The sequence below is a fragment of the Athene noctua genome, chromosome 6, assembly GCF_965140245.1.
Source record: "Athene noctua chromosome 6, bAthNoc1.hap1.1, whole genome shotgun sequence".
Classification (NCBI taxonomy): domain Eukaryota; kingdom Metazoa; phylum Chordata; class Aves; order Strigiformes; family Strigidae; genus Athene; species Athene noctua.
In genome coordinates this window covers 8,843,776-8,867,523 of record NC_134042.1, presented here as the reverse complement: position 1 = coordinate 8,867,523, position 23,748 = coordinate 8,843,776, and the positions used below count along the sequence as shown (strand labels likewise).

At 41.7% G+C, this 23,748-nt stretch overlaps 1 protein-coding gene across 1 annotated transcript in view; it reads left to right on the top strand.

The window, feature by feature from the left end:
• The first annotated feature begins 556 nt into the window (after window positions 1-556).
• Window positions 557-23,748, top strand: part of FUT8 (fucosyltransferase 8) — a 131,491-nt gene continuing 108,299 nt past the window's right edge. The window contains exon 1 of the mRNA XM_074909424.1: window positions 557-878. The gene's annotated coding sequence lies outside the window, so the exon portion shown is untranslated. The remainder of the gene's footprint in view (window positions 879-23,748) is intronic.

Here is a 23,748-nt window from a genome sequence, read left to right as displayed (position 1 = left end):
GAGCTTCTTCCTCGGGCACGATGCAATAGCGCTGCAGGCGGGGACCTGCCCGGTGCGGGCAGCAGCACCCGCCGGGCGCCGACCGGCGGCTACGGCCGAGCGCGCCCGCCGACACGGCACCGCTGCCCGGTAGCTGCAGCGGACCCGGCCGGAGGGGGTGTCCCGGGGGGGGGGGGCAACCGGCTCCACCGCCCCTCCCACCGCTGCTCCCCGCGGACGCCGCCGCCCCGCGCCCGGCAGGGTGTGGGCTGGCGGCGGGTGGCGGACACCGGGGGACACCGGGGGACACCGGGGGGCGCCGCCCCCCGCCCCGCCCGGCCCGGCCGCCGGGGTGCGGGCAGCGCGCGGGGGGGGCTGCGGGGGTGGGCACGTCCCCCGCCGCGCATGCGCGCCGCGCGCCCCGGCGCTGGATGACGAGAGCGCCCCGGCAGCGCCGCGAGCCCGTCTCGCGCCCTCATAGGCCGCCTGCCCCCGGCCGGCGCGCGCCCGCGGCGGCGGCTCTTCCTCCTGCGCTGGCGGGGCCGCGCGCGCGCCCTCGGCGGTTGGTGCGGGCGCGCGCTGCCCGCCGCGCGCCGCTCCCCGCTGTCAGCTGCTGGCGCGGCGCTCCCCGCCCTCGGCGCGCGCGCTGCCCGCGTCTCGCGCTCCGTCTCCTCAGTCCGCGAAGCGGCGGCGGCTCCTCCGCGAAGCGGCGGCGGGTTCCTGCTTCCGTCTCCTCACGGCGGCGTGTGTCCGCCCGTCCGTCCCCCCCCTTCCCCGCTCCGGCACCCCCCCTTTCCCCCGCCCTCCCCTCCCCCTCCCTCCGCTCTCCCCGGCGTCTCCCCGCGCCCGGCACCCTCGGCGACGGCAGCGCGGGCCCCGCCAGCGGCGCCGGCACTCGGGTAAGGGGATGCGGGGGCTGAGCGGGAGCCGCGGCGGCGGGGAAGCGGGTACCGAGCCGCCACCGGGCTGCTCCGGCCAGCGCTCCCCATCCCTCCCCCGGGCCTGGCGCCGCCGCTGTTGCGACTCCGGCGCTGCTCGGCAACCGGCGCCGCCGGGGTGGCGGTGGCGGTGGCGGGGCGGGGGCCGGTCTCCCGCCCTGTGCCGGGCTCCCCGCGCGCTCCCTCACCTGAGGGGCGCCGGTGGGGCCTGAAGCCCGCCGGAGAGCGCGGCGGGGGCCCTGCGCCCGGCGGGGGGCCGGGGAGGCCGGGGCTCGGCGGGCGGCTGGGGCATCCCCGGTCGGCAGCGGGGCCGGGCCGGGCCCGGGAGGGAGGGAAGTGCGTGCGAGCTGCGGGCGGCGGCGTTGCCCCGCGGAGAGGGGCGGGCGGCGGGGTTCCCGCGGTGGGGAGCGCGGCTGCTGCCGTCCCGTGCGCCGCGGCCGCGGGGGGCGGGGGGTGGCCGCCAACTTTCCTCGTCCCGGGAAGTGCGGCCGCCCGAGGGGACGCCTGGTTCTGGCTGAGGGAAGCGCAGGGGTAGCGTTGGCTTCACGGGCGGACCTTGTGCTCCAGGGCCGCCTGGTAGCTCGAGGAAGTGCTTGTCTTACAAGGGTGCAGAGCCATCGGTTGTTGCCCGGGACATTTCCCACGGCGACCTTTACCATATTTCGGCGCATTTAACAGCCTTACTCTTGGATTCCGGTACTAGTAAGGCTCTGGTGGTTCCTCCTCTAGTCGAGTTTTGTGCTTAATGTCTGCTCAAATCTTTCACACGTGTGTGCGAGTGTGTACCCACTGTGTTCCAGATGCTCGCCAAAGACCAGGCTGTGACCCTCTGCCTCCAGCAGCTCACGATTGGGGGGTACAAGAACAGGTAGAGACTATAATGCTGTGGTACGAGTTGTACCAAAAAGCCTATGGGCATAGACATCAGCTGAAAAATTGCTTGTTGAAAGACTGCAGGTTCCTCAGGGTGGAACCCACTGTCCCTGTGCCCTCAGTGCACACACACATGGCACGCTGTGATCCACACACTGTGCGTACGTGGATGTGGAAAACAACTGTGTATTCAGGACACTGTCAGTGATCTTGCGCCTTTTTTGGGTGTGTGCGTGTATGTGCTGAAACATACAGGTCAGCTGAAACGTGTGTGTTTCAGTATACACGTGTACGGTTCTGCACGCATATGCACACCTACTCCCTCTACCCCAAAATTCAGTGTTTTAGTGTCTGGGTATTAACTGAAAGCTAATGGAGTAAATACTTCAGAAAGAGTGTTTAAGCATGTAAAGGTTTTTTGGTTTTACAGTATTAATCTTCTTTTCCTAACTCATTCTCCACTGGAAATTGTGATAAACTTTAGAAAAGTCTGAACGGTAGAAGCAAGTAAGTGGCCAATATTGCCTCTGCTGCTGCTGCTGCTTGGGGTGGTTTTACAGAAGGCTCTGTTAAAATTCCTTCCATAATTAACACAAGCTAGTTATTAGGAGTTGATGACTATGCTTTGATGTATTTCCAGTAGTGTCTGTTTCTCTGCTTATTACAGGTACGCTTACTGCCAAATTTACTGGTACTTGTTAGGATTTCGTACGTATATGTACCTTAAACTGGCCAACTAGCGTATTGCAAAGTTTGCGTATTTCCCAACACCACCTAATGAGACAACCTTTTTTCAGTGTTGAAAGTATAATTAATTATTCATCTTTTCTGAGCAAGCAGTTCAGTAATGAGGGAGGTGTAGGAATCAACCTGGAATGTTAAATCATGCAAATTCGCTCTTTTAGTGATGTAGCTGCCAGGACATCAGACAACTGGGAAATACAGAGGGTCAGATTGGAAGTTGTAGCTTTCTTTCTCTTTTACTCCTGTGTCTTCATTTGTTTAAAATTTTGGCAGTTTCATTAGCTGTGCAACCGAAAAGAGATTCTAGCTAATATTAGAACAAGAAAAAAATTTTAACTGTACTTGCTGGAGCAGAAATGGACCTAATTCACCTTAAGCAAATTGGTAAGGATAGTACTAAACCCCAGAGGGGCTCCCTTTTGTTTTGGCATTTCTGGTTTACGATCACTTTATTGGGACTGCAAAAAGGGCCTTGATTGTACAATGAATGTTTATGTATTACAAATACTGCAGACTATTCATAAGATTAATCTGAAAAACTGGGTTTTTTTTTGGTCCATTCTTGTCTGTAGCTGTACAGCTGCTTTCTCTGTCAGATGTGTTCTAAACCCAATGATTTTTCCCAGTGTGGGAATTTATGTACAGTAAAAAATAATAAACGATAATTCTACGTTTACATTATCTGATCAGTCTGTTCATTGACATTTAAGGGGATAAAAATGAAGAAGATTTGGATGAGTATTTAAATCTTGTTTGAGTCAGAATTTAAAATAAAAAGTAATTACTATAATCTTAGGCTTGGTCTGGAGGGGGAGCTAGTGTCAAAGCAAAATGTGACAGTTTTTTTCTGGACTCTTTCAAAAGCTGGCTGTTTGGTCATAGAATATACTTCTAATACAATAAGGAAAACAAATGCAGATGATGTATGCTATGTATGATTGCATTAATATGTATCTCTTATATGATGAATATAATCTGCAAATGAAGTGATGTTTTTGTTTTTTAGGGAAATAGCACCTCTGTTTTGTTATTAAGCAACAAAAACTATCTTCAAAGAACTTTGAAGTTGCGAGATTAAGCTCTTGTATATCATGATAATGCTAGAATTAAGGACTCTTGAAAGAACTCTAATTTGGCCTCTAAATTTATGGTTAAATGTTATACTTTTCCCTACAATGTTTCTTTCAGTATATATCATAGAATGGCATAGACTGTGTTCAGTGAGCAATATTGAATCTTTTCTCTTGATAATCAAATAATGTGGGGCCTTACTATTTGTTATGTGCTGTTCATACTGTACCTTCTTAATTTCCTCTTTTGCTGTTTCATTACCTTCAGTCTCTAGTGCCTGCATGTTTCACTAGTAATATTTTCACAGAAATCTCTGGAGATGTGTTATGTGTCCCTTTGTGTTGAATATCCAATTTAGAGCCTTTATGATATGATTTTTCAAAATAATCTATCAGTTTTAATGATTTGCATGTTCTAAAATGTTTTCTCATAAAAGTCTGTCTCCCAATGTAATTTACTAACAATAACCTGGCGCTTTTTTTGTTATTTTTTTATAGATCCCTTAACAGGTATCCATGAATGCATATGCTAGAAAAGACATCACAGCTTGATTTGTACTGTGGTGTCTGTTGATTTAGACTGCATGTATAAATACTTAGATCTGCTGCAACATTAACCCCGAAGTCCCAAAATTTTGAAGAGTGGATTGCCCATTGATAGTGTGGTTTGTGTGTTTGTTGGTGTTTGGTTTTTTGGTTTTTTTTTTTAAGGTGATTTACTTGCAAGGAACAAGAAGAAAATCAAGTTCTCTGGCACAATATTAATTTCCTCTCTTTTCCTTCAATACCTAGCTTATTAACAACACACTTGCCAATATTTGCAGTGCATATGGCAAGGTCCTTATATAGTGTAGTTATTTAAATTTTTTTTTAATATCTTGTTCAGTAATATATCAAGAGTACCTTGTTCACAAGGGCACAGAGAATAAGATCAAATAATCTTTAATTTTTGTGATATGACTGTAACTTTTTCTAAATGAGGGTTACGTTTTTTGTACTCATCTGTTGAAAAAAAATCAGTTCATCACACATAAACAAAATGGTCATCATGCTAGATTAAAAAAAGAGTGACCCTAATGGACAGGAGGAAACCTTCTATCATGCGGGATCGCATTAGAGCATATGACTTTAGAAAGGCTGAAATTTGTGTATTTTGCCATAAGACTTCTGCCTCTTGAGCTAGCAGAGAGTGGATAGCAGCAATTTGTAATTCATCTGTTGTCCAAATTATATGGTTGGAGAATGTTTTTCTGAGTTTTTAAAGGGTTTAAAAGTAGTGATGAAACTCTGGAATCTTGGGTTCTATTCCAGGCTCTGGGAATAAGCCTGTTCCAGTGGGTGCAGATTTTTCTGTTTATTCCTTCTGTAATATCTACTTAAATATCTTCCTATCTCAATCTTTTTTGCCCTATTCTGAAATTTTATATCACAGTCCTATTTTTACCATGTAAACAGCGTGTTTTTTGCTAAAGGGCTTTTTTTCTGAGATCCAGAACTGCTGTGCTCTGGGAGATTCTAACTAATAAATTGTTTATCCCGGTATTCTTTCACTGTTTGAATTCTGTCCAGCTAATCACAGTCCTGTCTGCTGCTCTCAGGCTTCTGTCCACTATCCTCAGCTTCACATCCAGTTCTCTTATCATGGCTAGGATCTGTCCTCTCTGTTCTGCATTTTCACTGACTCCTGCTCTGTCTTCTGAAGTTTTCCAGCTTCTGTGTTGTACTTCATTCTGGTCTTCTTGTCTAGCTGGTCTCTCATCTAAGTTTGTTTTTGCCCTTCCTACCAGCCTTCTCACCCATCTCAGGCTTGGTCCGTATCTCAAATTCAAGATTCTGTTCACTGTGTCAACTGTATGAACTTTCTCCCATGTTCTTTCTTCAGTTAAGTCCTATTGGTCCCCTGCTTTTCCACACTTTTGTTCATGTGGATAGCTCACCTCTTCATGCTTGCTAGGTCCGCAGGATATTACTGAGAAGCAATTCAGATGCCAGTAATTACTCAGGGAAACAAGCAGGCCTATCAAGAGATGAGCTTGGCTTAACAGGGAATTCATGTCTGAGCTCCAGTGCAAAAATGGGGTACACAAGCAATGGGAGCTGGGACAGGCTATAAAGGAGAAGTTTAGAAACATTGTCCTAGTATGTAGGGATGGCATCAGGAGAGCCAGTGCTCACCCAGAGATGACCCTTGCCAGGGAGGACAAGGGCAGAAAGAAGAGTTCCTTTTGGTACTTTAATGGTAAAAAGCTAGACAAGTAAAACATGGGCTTCTTTTGAATGCGATGTGTCATTTAGTGACACAGATAAAGCTGAGGTATGCAATGGCCTCCCCTCTTTTCCTTAGTGAGCCTTCACCAAGAAGTGTCCCAGGCCTCTGTGCTTAGTGGCAGGGTTTGCAGAGAGTAGCTACCAGCAGTGGATGAGGATTAAATTGAGGCTGTTGAGAGAGCTCGAATCATACAAATCCATGTGGCCAAATGGACTGTGACTGAGGATGTTGATAGAGCTGGCCAGAGTCACAGTAAGGTCCCTCTTCATCATCCTTGAAACATCTTGGATAGCAGGAAAGCTTCCTGATGACTGGAGAAAGGCGTATGTTGCACCCTTCCAAAAAGGCCAAAATATATATCCAAGGAGCTACAAAGCTGGCTAGCTTCCTTTTAATCTATGGGAAAATAAGGGCATGGGTGTTCCTGGAATGCATTCCAGCACACAAGAAGGAAGTGATAAGGAACAATCAACATGGGTTTATCAAAGATAAATCATGCATGACTAGCCTCATTGTCTTCTGTGGTAAATGACTGAATTTCTGGATGAGGGAAGAACAGCGAATTTCATTTACCTTGACCTTAACAAGGCTTTCAAATCTGTCTCCAACAATATTGTATCCAGATTTGGATGTTACGGTCTGAGTGGATGGAGAACTACATGAGTAAAAGACTGGTTGGATGAATGGACTCTGCGAGTAGTGGTTAATGTGTCCTATAGAGAGGATGGTAACAAGTGGGGTACTGCAGGGGTTCATCCCGAGATGGTGATAGAGTGCGCTCTTGCACTTGCGGATGATGCCAAATTGGGGGGAATAGTTGACACGGGTGAGGACGGGGCTGCCATTTAGAGGGACTTTGGCACTGTGAACACAAGGCCCGTCTGGAGCATTATGCAATTCAATGACAAGAGCAAAGCCCTGCACCTGGGAAGGAAGAGCACCTTGCAGTGATACAGGCTGGGGACTGACTGGCTGGGAAGCAGCTCTGCTGGAGAAACCTGGTGGACAGCACTTTGACTGTGGGCCTGCAGCAGCATGCACCTGCAGAAAAGAAGGGCAACAGTGAAGGACTTGGGAGTAGTATTGGATGGAAAACTGACTGTGAGCCAGCAATGTGTGCTTGTAGCCCAGAAAGCCAACGTATCCTGGGCTGTATCAAGAGCAGTGTGGCCAGCAGGGCAAGGGAGGGGATTCTCCCCCTCTACTCTGCTCTCATGAGACCTCCCCCTGCAGTGCTGTGTCCACATCTGGGGGCATCAGCATAAGAAGGACATGGACCTGCTTGAGCATGTCCAGAGGAGGCCATGAAGATGCTCAGGGAGCTGGATCACCTCCCTGTGAGGACAGGCTGAGAGTTGGGGGTGTTCACCTGGAGAAGAGAAGGCTCTGGGGAGACCTTAGAGTGGTCTCCCAGTACTGAAAGGGGCTACAGGAAAGGTGGGGAAGGACTCTTGATTAGGGGGTGTAGGGATAGGATGAGGGGTAATGGTTTTAAATGTAAACAGGATAGATTTAGATTAGATATAAGGAAGAAATTCTTTACTGTGAGAGCAGCTGTGACTGCCCCTCCCAAGGCCAGGTTGGACGGGGCTTTGAGCAACCAGGTGTCCCTGCCCATGGGAGGGAGGTTGGAACTGGATGATCTTTAAGGTCCGTGCCAACCCAAACCATTCCATAATTCTGTGATGATTCTGTGAACATGGTGGGCTCTTAGGAGGAGCACAGCCAGTAGATGGAGGGCAGTGATTATCCTTCTTTACTTGGTGCTCGTTAGACTGCATCTAGAGTACTGCACCCAGTTTTGGGACCCTCAATACAGGAAAGACACCAATAAACAGAAATGAATTCAGGGGAGGGCTACCAAGATGGTTAGGGAGCTGGGACACCTGCCCTGTGAGGAAAGGCTGAGAGACTTGGGTTTGTTAAGCTGGAGGAGAGCTGGCTTCATGGGCATCTAATAACAACCTGCTGGAGGAGATCACTGAGAAGATGGGAGTCAGGCTCCTTACTGATGTACGTGATGGGAGGACAAGAGGCAGTGGTTGAAAATTGAAACAAACAAGGTTCATACTGGATGTAAGGAAAAGCTTTCTCTCCATGAGTTTAGTCAAGCTGTGTAAGAGGTTGCCCATAGAGCCTGTGTAGCCTCTGTCTTAGAGGTTTTTCAAGAACAAAATGGATAAAGTTGAGCAACCTGGTCTGATCTCATAGTTGACTTTGAGCAGGAGGTTGGACAAGAGATATCTGCATGTTTGTATCTGAGTCTACGACTGTGGATGCTTAACTCCCAAAGGAGCCTTAGATGGCAGTCAGTACAGACAGAATGCGTGGCTGACTCAGCTGTAACATATCAATAACAGCAATGTTACAACGAGCTTGACAGAAGCATCATTTGTGTGTCAGGAGATGCATTTTGCTGTCTTGTAGAAAGACAGCATGTGGAGCTTAAAGCATGCAAGTGATTAAACTTTAAATTAAAAATAGCCTTCTGTAATAGGGCAAGAGTGTATTTTTTTTGTAGCTTTCTTTGGAAAGGGGAAAAATGTGTTTAGCATACAGTGAAAACTTTAGCTTTGACATGGACAGCTGGCACAGAGTGGATCATCTTGGAAAGCCTTTGGCAACTTAGAAGAAACTGAAAAGTGAATCTTCTACAAGGAAGTATCAGATGGCCTTAAAAATAGGTGATCTTTCTGGGTCATTTGTCATGATATGTACGTAAATTCATATTATGCAGCTCATAATACATCATTTCAAGGTGGTGATTTTCTGACTACCTGTTAAATCAGTTGCAATCAATTCTGATTTTTTTTTTTTTTCCCCCCCTCAAATACATGATATACTAGTCCCCTCACATGATTGTTTCTTCTTGTTCTTTTTTCCTCTCCCTTCCTCTCCCTCCACGTTTTCAGAGTGTGGATGGGGAACAAGTAAAGGAGAAGAAGCAGTCCTAAGATAGGAGGAGCCCAGTGACTGTTATAAGACTACCTTTGGCTACAAGTCTTCAAATCAGAAGAGCTGCGTTTAGCAAAGAGCTACTGTTAAATGACAGACTGGGGATTTTTTTTTTTTACATTTATTTTTTGTTACTCAAGTATGAGATGCTACATGATGAAATCTTTGACCCTTTTCTGAAATGTTTGCCCCTTCATTTGCATTTGCTAACCTGTAGTTTTTAGGGATCTTCACTAAGACAAGTGGTGATTTCTGTAGCAAAGCGTAGTTTTCAGTGAATCAACCATTTTACATAGTGCCTTCAAGTATTAGATGTTAATAAAGCATAATTTACATCATTTGTTCAAAATAAAATTAAACATTTCAGGTATTGGTCATTCTACAATTTGGTGAGGTTTGTGCTGCTACAATTGTTTTATGGTAGCAATATTTAGAATGTAAATGCTTTTTAGGAGTCTGCTTTCATTATATGGTTGCATCATAACCTTATAGCGGTAAGGTGAATAATTTTCTGTATTGTTAGAGAGTTTCTTTTGTGAGATGGTTAATAGCAATGAATATCACCATGACATTATTAATTCTTCAAGGTAAAGACTGTTTTTAGAAGCTTATGGAACATTGCTGTGAATATTTTATGGAAGTTAATTCTGACTTGCTGTGTGTTAAACTTTTTTTCAAAGTGTTGCTCTTTCTGGAAAGTTTTGTAAAATAACGGTACATGTTCATCTTTAGTTTCTTAAATTACTTAGGTTTAACTTCACCATAATTTGATTAGCACTTGCACAGTGTCATAATAACTTTTTATAAGTCTGATTTGTATGGGTACAAATACATTTATCAAGCTTTTTGGAGGTTTTTTTATTTTTTTGAAGGTGTTTATATGCATGTATGTAATAAATATTAAAGTATTTACCTGACATGCTGTTTATTGAACAGTTCATAAAACATCCTTTTAACAAAATGAGTTCTTTAAATTATTAGTGTATTCAGTTACATAGATTCCTCTTTAAACTCTGCAAGGAGGTTTCTGTTGACCAAGTGACCTGTTTCAGAATGTGAGCTCTCAGACTGGGTGGAACCCTCACTTTATCTCTGTGCCTTTATTTATGATGATAAAATATGTAATGTACCTGAAGCACGTATACAGGTTTCTGATACGCTGTACTTAGCTGACATCTTGTCTCCTTTTGTGTGTTTGCTAAGCAACTTCCTCTGACACACATTAGATGACTGTTTGCTTGAGACTGAGTAGTTTTTGCTGTTGCAGTATGTGTAAGGCGTTGATGGTCTCTTTTTTTTTTTCTCTCTTGCTTTTCTCTTACCCCAAGCTGTCTAAGACCATTCATGGCAGGGTACATTATGTCTTCAGTTTCTCTCAGCTGCCTAAGCAAGTATTTGTTCCTTATTTAGGGCAAGGTTTGAATTCACAGAAGAAAAATATTAAAAAAAAAAAAAAAAAGAAATTAATTCCTCCCCTCTCCCCCCCTTATGGTTTTGTTTCACGGAGACACCTTTGTGGCATTGTGCCATGCTTTGGTATGCTTAGATAGTCTCTGCACTTCCTTTTTATGTGGTCTGGGTATTTTAGCTTTTTAAAAGGTTTGGAGAGACTTGTTCATAGTTTACAATATTCTGGATATGTGTCTTCACATTTCTGTTCATTAAATAAGTCTGTTTCACTTTGGGAGTATGTATTTTTTTAAATGGTACAGTATCTTACTGTTTGATCTGTGCATTGCTTGGTGTGTTTTCAAGTTACAGCAGTTAGGACAGTATGAATTACAGCTTTTTCCTGGTATGGCCCACTTTGTGTTTAGGACACAATGGCATTGAAAGACGTTCTCCTTGAGTTGTTCTTCATTGCAGATGCCTATTCAGCACTCTGGATTTTGGGTTGAACTGCTAGATGTTCTTTCGGCAACTTCTGTTGATTTTTAACTTCAGTGAGGTGGTGCTGGACTAGCTATCAATGCCCTTAAGTTTCCCCTATCAGGCTCTAAAGATGGATGGCAATTTGGGTGCTCTAACAGCTTACACTGCACCCTAGGACAGCATTGTCAAACTCTGCAGATGTGAGTGTGCTTTATGTACTTCCTAGGGATGGGGGCATACTGTTCCTTAGGTTGCTGATGATTTCTTCTAATGTAATTTTTTTCCTTCAGTGGCAGCTGGACCCTTGGAATGCATGTGAGAAAGGCCTTTTATCCTTCTTTTTTGTGTGATTACAATGGATAGTACTCTTAAAGGATGAGGGATTCAGTATAACCTAGAGCAAAGAAATGTTGGTCTCTTGGAGCTGGACATATATATAAGACACAGACAGGTCAGCATAATTTAAAATGCTTGTTTGATTTTTCTGTACAACGTATTGGAGTGTCATGTATAGGCAATCATAGATAATAATTCTGCAGATTCAGTGTCTACAGAAGTTCTGAGAGAACATTGTGTCTTGAGATGTAACAGGGTATGCTGGTATCAGTCAGAGATGTTTTGATCCTAGACTCTCCACAGAATGAGTTTGGGATACCATTTTACAGTACATTGATTTTTTGCTTGCTACCAAGTCCACTTCTGAAGTCCTACATGAGATAAGATCCTGCTGTCCCTGCTTTGTAGAGACAGTTACAATTTTGTGACCAGCTATATTTTTGGTTAGGAATTCCAGGACTTTGCCTTTCAAGGCACATTTCTTAGACCATGAGTACATCTATTCTGACTGTATCAACCTCAGGTTCACTATTTGGATGCTGTGGCTGTTTAGGCTGGACTTACTCATTCTTCGCAAGTATAGAAGGGGAACTGTCAGATTTGTGTGCCTAAGTGGATTAATTAGCCAGATGCATGTCTCCAGTGTTGATCTGGTCACAGTTACAGTTGATTCCCTGCTGAAACAATCTCAAACAAATTTTTTTTTTTTCTTGCTATGTGGCATTTTTTTCTCATTGCTCTTACTTTGAGGGTTTCGCTGTGCTCTCTCACTACAGTTCTGGTATTTAAGCAAGGAACACTCATGCCATTTTTCCCAGAAAATGCTCCATATTATGGGTTCACTGCCCTCTTGTAAAGGCATTTTTTTGTGCTTTAGCAATCTACTCTCTTTCTTTCCTTATATAAGTTGTTTTCTTGGCTATATAGACAGTATATGGAGGGTCAACAATTGCAAGGCCACTCTCAATAATCTTTGAATAATCATGGCAACTGGGAGAGGTGCCCAAGGATTGGAGGAAAGCAAATGTCACTCCTGTCTTCAAGATGGGCAAGAAGGAGGACACAGGGAACTAGAGGCTGGTCAACCTCACCTTGATCCCAGGGAAGGGATAGAACAACTAATCCCAGAAACCATTTCCAGGCAAGTGAAGGACAAGGTGGTGATCAGAAGAGGTCACATGGATTCACCAAGGGGAAGTCATGCCTGACCAACTTTGATAACCTTCTGTGATGAATGACTGGCTTGGTAGGCAAGGGGAGAGCAGTGGGTATTGTCTATCTAGACTTCAATAAGGCTTTTCATGCTGTCTCCCATAAGATTGTCATAGAGAAACGGATAGAGTATGGACTGGATGAGCAGATGGTGAGGTGGATTGAAAACTGGCTTGATGGCTGGGCCCAGAGGGTGGCAATCAGTGGCTTGTAGTCAGAGGCTAGTAACTAGCAGCATACTCCAGGGGTCTATACCGGGTCAAGTCCTGTTTAATATCTTTCTGAATGACTTGGATGGTGGGTATGGAGTGCACCCTCAGCAAGTTTGCTGATAACACAAAACTGAGAGGAGTGACTAATACGCCAGAATGTTGTGCTGCTGTTCAGAGAGACCTCAACAGGCTGGAGAAATGAGCTGACAGGAACCTCATGAAGTCTGACAAGGGGAAATGCTAAGTCCTGCACCTGGGGAGGAACAACTCCATTTGCTGGGCACTGACTGGCTGAAAAGCAACTTTGTGGAAAAGGATCTGGGGCTCCTGGTGGATGCCAACTTGAGCCATCAGTGTGCCCGTGTGACTAAAAAGGCTAACAGTATCCTGGACTGCACTGGGAGGAGTGTTGCCAGCAGTTTGAGGGAGGTGATCCTTCCCCTCTGCTCAGCACTGGTGTGGCCACACCTGGAGTGCTGTGTCCAGCTCTGGGCTCCCCAGTGCAGGAGAGACATGGACAGGCTGGAGAGTGTCCAGCAAAGAGCCGCAAAGATGATGAAGGAGCTGGAGCATCTCTCCTGTGGGGAAAGGCTGAGAGACCTGGGACTGTTCAGCCTGCAGAAGAGAAGGCTCAGGGGAATCTTATCAATGTATATAAATACCTGACGGGGTGTTATGGAGTGGGGGCGAGGTAAGAGAGGCAGTGCAGCATACCTTCTGGATCTTGGTAAGAAAGGCCCAGCAGCAAATGGCTTAATAAGATAACTGCTTTAATAAGTCAGACTAAGAAGAGAAATTCAGATAGTGGGTAAATCTTGCATGTCTCCAGGTGCTGGGCACCCTGCATATATGCACCACCAGACAGAGCTCAGATGGATTTTCCCCCAGTGCAGTGTGTGGAGCAGAGCAGATCCTGTCTGTGGAGAGAAGCTCTCCCTCCTGGTCATTCAAGCTATTAATTAATTCACTCACAAGAAAACAGTTCTATTCCTAGAGGATGTGGTAGTGAGAAATTCTTGCTGCACTTTTAGATAAAAGCAAGTCCACACAGGTGACATAATCGGCAGTACCAAGGGGGAACTGCTTGCAGACTTTTCTGTTACGATTAGCTGGCTGAGTTTAACCTGCAGCCAAGGAGTTTGTGCAGCACAGTACAGGCCTGTGCCCACTCAAGTTAACTGTTATGTGGATCACTAACTCCTAACCGTGCAACTGTCAGTCAGAACCAATACAGGAGGGTACAAAGAGGACAAAGCCAGGCTCATTTCAGTGGTGCTCAGTGACAGGACAGGAGGCAGTGCGCACAAACTGAAACACAGATGGTTCAGTCTAAACATATGGAAAAGCTTTTTCACTGTGAGGGTAACTGAGCACTGGCACAGGTTGTTTAGAGAGGTTGTGGAGTCACTATCTTTGGAGACACTCAAAAGCCAGGCATGTTCCTGGTCAGCTGGCTCTAGGTGACCCTGCTTGAGCAGGGGGTTGGACAAGGTGACCTCCAGAGGTCCCTTCCAACCTCACCCATTCTGTGATTCATTGTGATGTTGTGGTTTGGTGGGTGTTTTCTCAAGGAAGGATGCCCTTGTGTTGGCATTGAACAGTTTTTCCCTGTAGTTGAGACTGGATTCCAAAAATGCAGTTGTTCCAAAGCCAGTATTGAGACTACTCATCTCATGAGCATGCAGGTCACTAGAGTTTAAGCTGTGTATGGGTCTTAATTGCAAAATGGCTTCCTGGCTTCTCAGGCTTTCTCCAAGCATTTAGTTATTTTTTTTTGCATAAACACTAGGAATGATTCTGTATTTAATAGAATGGTCTTCTGATACCTATCAACTTCCTTCCATTGTCCTGTCTCTGTCAGAGCCTTGGTCTTTTTTTTTTTTTTTTTTTTTTTAATTAACAGAAAGAATGTAAGGATGTACAGTGTTCTTCACCTTATGTCAGATGCAGGGTGGAAAGCAGTAGACCTGGGAAAGGGTTAAATGAGTTATGAGGATAGAGGGAGCACAAAACTATTAGTCCAAATGGCTGAGGCATGTAATTGCTGAAGGTCTGAATGTATAACAGAATTCTGATTATTGGTTGGCAATTTTTGCAATTATGGTTAGCTCTTGTTGAAATAACATTTGATAAATACATTAAAATATAATGGGGCTTGATGTTCCTATGCTATTGTCATCAATTGTAATAACTGTAAAGGAATTTTTATCTACATTAGACCTATTTGCTATAGCCAATATTGAATTGTTCAATAACTAGTGTTGCCTTTGCAAAAAGTAGGGAACTTGGAGGTAGCAATACAGCATTTCTACAGGGATGAAGTAATTTTGTTCAGGTAAATAGAATGATTGAACTTAATTTTTTAAATCAGAGTGTCTCATTAGTTTACCTGAAGACATAATTTCAGTGTTTTCTGTATTTTTACTTGAGAAAGTTATTTATTTTTTGAGGAAGTTTTAACTGAATTCTCAGGTGCCCGTGGGTTTATGCTGCCTTGTTGAAATTAACTTGCACTCAGTACTTAAGGGTGCTATTCCTTCTGGACAGTATTTTAGACAACTCAGTTTTTTGAGTTTCATATATCATGAAGTTACCCTTTTATCCAACTTCTTGTGTCATGTTGACATCAGTTGCATTTGGAAAAGATTAAATATAAATGCTTTTTATCTGCATTTTTTTGTTGATGTGACATGTATTCCACCCCCCCACCCCTCCAACAGATTTGATATATAATCTTTGACAGTCCTTGAATATTATATAAATTTTACTGGTTTGTTAACTCTGGGTGTCCCTTCTATAGTATTTTGACCTGGTAGATTTCAGGTTTGCTCTTCTTTAAATAACATCCTGCTTTCTCAGGCAGAGAGCCTTCCCCTTAGAGATTTTGGAAAGAATTATGTATTTTAGAACACAAGCATAGAATTGGCTGTGATACAGTGTAGTAAAGATTTTCAGGTATTATCAAGTCATGCCATGTTGGTTAAGGCATCCATATGACGTTTATAATGTGTTTTTCTACAGATGTTTTAGGAAAATCAATGATTAATCTTGATGGCTTCTTGTTTTTATAGATTTTATATGACTAATTTTTTATGTTTTTAAAAATCTGAGCTAGTAGATGGAGATATAGTTTAGTGTTCCATTGGAAATGTTAACGAAGGTATCAACTACATAGTTTTGATAAGAAATGTGAAAAATAATAAGCAGAATTGTGTTTTGTTGGTTTCGAAGTGCTCTTTCAAAAGCGCATACAGATTCTGAACAGCCTCCCTCTGACTTTCTTAATGTTTATATAGTTAGCATAAACACGGAAACACTTTTTCACAGTCTTTAAATGTCTATTTAAATATATTTTCTCATGATACTGATGTGAAATGTTGCAATATGCTCACAGTGCTAGACAGCAAAGGTGCGTCCTGGGAGTTCATGAAGATTATTGTTTCCTGCTTAGACATTTTTAAATAGTGGGTGTAATTCAGTGGCACCTGCAAGTCAAGCATATTTAGCCAGTAGAGGTTTCCGTTTATTGAGGGGTTTTCCATTGATCTGACTTCTAGGAGAGTAAAGAACTGCTTGTGTACTTAATGTTTCTCTGTGCCATATTAAAGTGCTCTTCAAAGTCATAAACAAACAAGGAATCTTTAGATTGATAACCTTTGTTAGTGGCTTTTCTCCTGAAGTCTCTTACAAATGTAATATTGTTACTGCTTAAACTTCTTACTTTCCCTGGCAGAAGCGACCACAATAAGATTGATTGTTTTTTTTATCTGACTTACACATACCTTATCAAAAGAGGTAATAGCTTTAACTGTGCTTTTTGAAATCATAAGTGCTTTGGAATGGAAGTGTATGGAATGCTCCTCTGAACAGTTCTTTCTTGGTTGTTGCTTATAAATATTGCATCAGTGTGTTGTTTATTAACTGCCATCACCTGGTGTTGAGGGGTATCTAAAGCTCAGAGCTCTTAGATTATGACATTTTTTTATTTATATGTTACATCAACTGTGATTGTAGAGAAAAAAGTGCTGTGAACTGTGGATTCCTGTCTGAGAAATCTTTAGCTGTGTTTGGATGAGCTGTGTGAAGACTTACTGTTTTGAAGGTGGATAGTCCCAGGCATGCACAGTTAGTATGTACTAACGTTAAAAAAAACCCAAAATACAGCATGACAGTATTTAAGAACAATTAGTGTAAGTAGTTTTTGTGGTGTATTAGTAGCACATATATCAGTATGAAAAGTTTCTGCTGGAGTATGGTAAACCAAAATGAAAATGGCATTTATACTATTGCAGGGGCCTCTCTTCCTGAAGCTGCACTTACTACATGTGTGGAACTGGTGACAGTTACTCGGTCAGCATGTGTAATGTGTGTGGAGAAAAGATATTTGGAAGGAAGAGTCATCAGTTCTTGAGGATGCAGTTTGAGCCTCAACAAAACGTTTTGTCTTGGCTATCTTGCTCTTTTTCAGCTTTAGACTTTCTATTTCCTGATGGAGACGTATGAAGCATAGTGACAAGTTTGTTCTTTACCCAGTAGGCTCTCTAATGAGTTCAGTGATGGACAGCACTGATGTCAAACCGTATCTCTGTAAAACTGTGTGTATAGTGAAAGCTACTACGAAATGTGCTTTTACATCAAGTTTAAGATTACATCTCAGTGTTACTTAACATTGTCTCAGTGTTTTTTCTTTTATGCTTCCTGGATGCATTCCTTCCATATAATGCCTTTTCCTTTCCTACTGTGTTCTTACTGGGATCAAGATTTAGCAGAAAACCTAATTTCACAATTCTGTATCTCTTGGTGTTTGAGTTCTGCTTTATCTTCTTTGCATGGTGTCTGTAAGCACCTCCTGACTGCTGTGGGAAAGGGTGATCTATGGCTAAGTGAAGCTGTCTTTGTGAAGGAAAACAGAAGCGATGCTTGGTATAATTTATGAAGTTATTTGCTCTATGAAAACTAGCTTCTATATATAGTATAGATTATATATATCTATATTACACATATATATACAAAACTATATAATTGTACTATTATAGATTATATCTAATACTGGTCACATAGGGTAGCTTGTACCACTGTCATTGGGTAGTGTAGGGAATTACGCCTGAATTACTACCAGTGTATATTGTTTGGGGAATGAATGAAAACTCTCAGTGTGGAGCCTTTAACCCACAGTAAATTCATTGCAGCGAGTCTGTTTGCTTTCTTTCATACATTATAGACTGAAAGAGATAAAAGGATGAAATTCAGCTTGATTAAACTCAACATGTAACTTTAAAGATGATATTTGCTTTTTATCCTTAAGGAGGGAAGACATACGTATAATTTTCTAAAATTTCATTCATAAATTAAGCATCAGAGGATTAAGAGGGGAACGCAAGATTGCCTAATGGACAGTAAAGGTGGGAGATAAAACAATTACAGAACCACTTCAGGAGGAACCTTCGTGCACACATTTAGCAATAGTCTCTTCTTAATACCACACTATTTTATTCTGGTTGTGATGAAGCATTCTCAGGGAAAAGATGCATCAAAAATTATTCAAAATCTGAGCAACTTAAAAGACCTGAAACCTCTCTGAAATGAAATGTACCATAGTAGTGTTTTTCTCTAACATTTAGGCGCTATAAAGCTCGGTGTGTACTATTGAGGAATAGTTTCAAATGCATTTTCTGGTGTACTGAAATATATAAATTGTGGATTTTTTTGTGTAATATGCTAATGGAATTATTCAATACAAATTTTCAGCTTCCTTCATTATCAGGCACCACCAGTCACCTAACAGACAAATTTCAAAATGGTCTTTCAGGTTTTTCTTATTGAAAATCCCTGACCACTTCTTTGTTCTTAATTGCTAGAATCTCAGCTTTGATAGTCTTCTTGACCTTTGTTTGAAGATCTACCTTTGATTAGCCTGTGTCTGATAAACACCAAGCTGCAGTGCTGTCTCGCCTCAAGGGAAGCAGTATTGTGTCTTTCTTTTTTCTCAGCTTCCTGGATGCTGAACGCTGCTTGCATCTGTTCATAGCCTTCCCACGGAGCAGCAATGGCAGCAGTATGAAATTGATACCATCTTTGAAATCTGCACAGCTGCTGGTGTGTCTCTGAATCACAGCAGTGAAGTTGACCACTGTCTTGTTAATGTCACCTTACTGCTATTTGACCAATCAGTTAATAAAAGCAGAGTCACTCAAGCTGTTTGATAGACTTTACAATGAATGCTATGATTTTTATTTGTTTCTTGTTCAAAAAATTTAAAATGAAAGGTGAAATTATGTATGAATTCCCAGTATAATTTCCAAGCAATATCAAACTGTGTGCTCACTGTGGGCAGGTTTGAAGAAGTTACCTGTTTAAGAAGGAATTAAAAAAAGAGGAAGGAAGCGGGTAGGCATCTAAGACAGAATAGAAGATGCTGTTTCTTTCTTTTAATCTGCTGCTACATGATTTGTTTCAGTACATACATAAAGGATTCTTAGTAATTCTGTTGGTATTGTGTGTTCACCTTTCTTTCAATATAAATTTCTCTGACTCTAAAAGACTGAGTAGTGGTAATTGTAGGCATGGCTGGTATTTGCAGTGGGTAGTAAGGTGTATATATATTTTTTTAAAAAACTATCTCCTTTATATCTGAAAGTTGATAGCCTGAATTAAATCCCACAGTCTAAAATAATCCATCAAAATTAATAACAAGGCCCTCTAGCTTTATTATATAAATATGAAATAGAAACAAAATAGATTTTCTTTATGGCTTACAGCCATTTTCCTTTTTGTTCTGTTTTCAACATCACAGTTGTTTTTCAGTGACATGCATGATACTGTCTGTCGTCTTCTGTGAAACTTGCTGATTTAGATCTTGCTTTTTGTTTGTTTTTTTTTTTTCCTGGGACTGTCAAACATTGTATTCATAGCCCTGTCTTTTGATAGAATAGGCTTTCTCTTTTGAACTAATTACTGTAACCCATAACAATCATGAGGCTGTACCGCACAACTTCCTTCCTCAAACTGAAACACAGGTTTGTTTCTTCTTGAGTTTCTTGACCTTATTTCAAGAGAACAGGTTTTGCCAGGATTTCAGCCTTTATTTCTTCCTTGTGTTTTCTCTTTTCTCACTGAAGAACTTTCTTGATTGGGCTTTTCTGACAGCTTTTTCAGTCTTTTCTTTCAGTAGCCTGTGTCTAAAGTGAGTGTTCTCTCTGTGTGATTTTCTTGCCTCTAAATTTCCTCATTGTTTTTTTTAAATTTCTAAAGATGGTTACTACTTGACTGTTTTCTTAGTTTTGTGTACGCTTCCAGACTTTATCTGCACTTAAGTTTTTGTTTCCTTAAGTTGGTTTGATTTCAAATCCCTTTTGACTGTGTCAACAATAATAAAGTGGACATTGTCTGGTATTGAGGACTGCTGGCATGGATTGAGATTTCTCCTTTCTTTTAATCTCTCAGCCTTCAAAACAGGTAGCTGCATGCGCAGCGCCATGTGGAAGTTTTCCCGGCCATGTGATAAACCTGACACCGTTCCCAGAGGTTGGAAGAGTGCAGTTGGCCTTTATCAAAAGTATTTCAGGGCTTGTTCTAACAAAATGATTTGCATTTCAGTGTCTGGAGAAGTTTCAGGCATTAGTATACTGATGTAACTTTTTAGGCTAACTTTTGTAAAGTAATAATGAAGCCAGTTACCAACTAGAGGTCAACTCAGTTATATCTATGATCTGCTTCCTGAAAGGCCTATCCTGTGAATTATTAATATTAATCTTATGCTTTGAATGATTCTGCTAGCTGTCTAGGAAAAAAAACCCAACAAAACTAAAGAACCAAAAAGAAACAAACAGTGTCTCTCAACAGTCCCTCCAAACTGTCATTCACTTAAATTTTCTTGTTTGGTAATTTATAGGACATCTACTTTCCTTCTTGCTGTAGCTTTCTCATTTTAATGTTAGGTGGAGTGTTTGGCTTCTGTTGCATTCTGGATCTCAAAACAAGTATACAAACCTTAGATATTCAAGACAAGATTTCCTGCTTTTCTGTCTAAATTTGTCCTTCCTGAGCCAAGTATGCCCTCTAACATTAGTATCACACTAAATGTGTTGTCGTTAATTGAGTCATATTTTTGTTTACTTTCTGAGACTTCCAGCTACTCTTGTTTTATTCCTATAATTTTTACATTAGTTGACGGAGATCAAGGAAGCTCTGAAGATAGCCTACTGTTTGCCACGTTTTTCTCCCTATGACCTACTAACCATGCTCACCACTTACCACTTCGGATCCATGATCTAGATTGCCATTTTTAAGTCTTGCTGTTGAAGAGGACAGTCTTTGCCTTTAATTTGCTTACTGGTGATATGAATTACAGCAGATTTTTAGCTTGCTGCGCTGGGAAGCACAGATGGCACTTCACATGGCTGAGAAGAAGTAGTGGGACTCTGGGGAGAAGAAACATAACATATGTTTTCCTGGACTTGAGAGAGCTAAGAGAGGTCCAGTGCTTGCAGAGTTTTCCCAGATTTTCACCAAATTTTCCCTGCTCATGCAAGTGTGTAACTTACTAGCAATATCACTGTAGCATACATGAAACTTTGTGAAGTGAAAAATGTAGGGCTGGGGACCCTGAACAACAGTGACCTGTCTTTGGGGAATATTGGGAGGTGTTGGCTAGGGTCATGTATTTTTTAAATAAAAGAGGAAGATGAGTCAAGTTGTTGGGCCAGTGTGCCTTGGAGGGGAGTGGGAAGAAACCTGAGAACGTCACGGTGTCACATCAATTTATTAGAGTCTGGGTGACCTAACTGCTAGCAAGTGAATAGGTTAAAAATGTGTTTATATTTGGGATGTTATTTAATAACTTAATTCTTAGTCCATGAAAGAAATCAGCAGATTATGTACTGTTCTGTGTACTGTATCAGTTTTGTAGACTGTTCTTAATTTATGCCTTGAGAAACCATTATGTGTGAAAATGTCAATATCATGAAGGAACTTTTTACCTTATAACACCTGTTTTATATTTTCTTCTGGTAATGATAAGCACTTAATGATACTGAATTTTGCTCTTAATAATTATTTGTGCCATTAAAAATGGTGTACTCTTAGAACAAGGTCAAAGTGGCAAAGGCCTGTTTGATAAGGAAAAATAGGTGTGAGAAAATCTGTCTTTTAGGCTTGTTCTGAGGAGTTTTGAGGAGTAATGCTTCCAAATCTGTATCTTGTTTGATTAAAGTAGAATTTCATTGAACTGTCCTTCTCAAATCTGTGGTAGTCAAAAGCTTGTTTGAAGGGGAACCTTCTCTACAAAATTGAAGCACAGGTAGAATCCTGTGCACTTCACTGAAGAACAGCTAATTTTTGACAGCCTTTCTTCTGTATGTGGTAGAAGTTTGATTTGGCTTTGATCCTTGCTTATTATGGATTTGAGTATATTCCAGCTTTTCTTTAGCTCTTAGCAGTAAGGAATCTTAAACAACAACAACGAAAATCTAAAAATATATATCTATGTAAAGTATATCTAGATAATCTATATATATTTAATATACATATGTATATAAAATACTATGTTTCCCTCTGTTTCCTTGGGAAGTTCTTTGTTTCCATATTTGTTCAAGGAAATTTGCTTAGTATCAGCAACCAACAATGATACCAGACAGATGGATTGATGGGTATAAGAGAAATGAAGATCATTTTTTCAGCTAAATGACTCTTCCTCCATTAGAAAACCACGTTCTATCTTGTCTTAAAACTGGAAAACACATGTTCTGAGCTTCGCTTGGCTTACAGAAGGAATAATTTTAAATTTGTTTTTACCAAACATAAAAAAAGTTCAGTGTAACATTTTAGCTTATTTTGTTTGTTTGAAATTATTTTGTTGTTTAAATTGATTCTTTTCTTGTATATTTTGCCTAACATGGGCTCAGTCAGTTCTCTGCCAGCTACTTGAAACTGTAGAGCCATCACTGAAATAAACAAGTGATTTCGCTAAAAAGCTGGTCTGTGTGCTTTTGAGATTGCTAATAGTAGAGAACGCAAGACTATTACACTTAATAGTAGAGGATGAATTATGTGTTTGGAGTAATAGAATATTATTTTAATTAAAAAAAAAATTGCTATTCACATACTTGAGCACTGACAAGAACTCCTGGTATAACTAAACTGGTAATCAGAGATAGATTGTTGTTGTTGATCTGGGTCATCCCAGATCCTGATCTGTTTCCTTCTCAGATGGTGTGGCTTTGTGAGAGTAACATGATTGCAAGACACAACAGCTGGTTTTGAGCTTTTACAGGAGAGTGTTAGGACCAGCCAATAAAGCATTGGTTGATTTGCATTTAGGACAGTATATAGCTCTGATCACAGGCACACTCAGAAAAGATAGAGTAATTTAGAAAAGAAAGAACTGTTAGTGTGATTATGCTGAAGTTGAACTTGCCGTCTTAAAGGAGAATAAAAGAATTTGGCAAGTAAAGCCTAGGAAGAAATAACAATAGTCTTCATTGGGTGTGAGGGTGTATATGGGAGAGAAACAAGTGAAAATAAATACATTTGAGGGATAAATTTAGTAACAGAACTTGTTTGAAGGTCAGAGGGTGAGATCTGGTCATACAAAATCAGTAATGGGGAGATCGAAAGTCAGTGGTTCAAGATGATGTTTTATATAGTTATGTGAAAAGACTGTGTAAGGTGATAAGGTTGATCCTGGAGTCAAAAATTAAAAATGAGCATATGAAATTTCTTGGTACTGGAATAACAGCAATCTCTGAGAAAGAGGATAAAGCAGCCAAGAAAATATTTGGTTATTTGTCATGAAGTTTTCAATTTTACAAATTCTGTTCTTCAGGGCTACCACCATTATCCTGTAGAGATCAGAAGAGAACACGTATTTTTAAAATTTTTCTCAGTGCATAATTTATCTTCTTCTGAAGCAGAGGCAATTTGCTGTTGACTAAAGGTGGCATTTTGAGTGAGGTGTCTGGTTCTTCCTGTAGTATTGGGGAAAAAGTAGCTCAGGCCTGGCATACAGGTCTAGTGTCTGTGTTGAAAGTTAAATCAGTTCCCCCCTTCCTTCTCCATCTGCCTGGGGCAAAGTGTTTCTTTTTTTCTTCCCCCTGGCCAACACTCTGTATTCCTGAGGTGATGTAGGTTATTTTCATCTAACGCTTTTGTAGTTGCAGGCACTTAGAGTGTGGCTGGCATCCTTGAATTCTGTTCTCTTGCTGTTGTGCATTCAAGTTTTGCATCTTTTCAGGATTCAACTTAAAACGCATGAAAAAAAAATACTGATTAAATGTTTTGGATCTCATTTT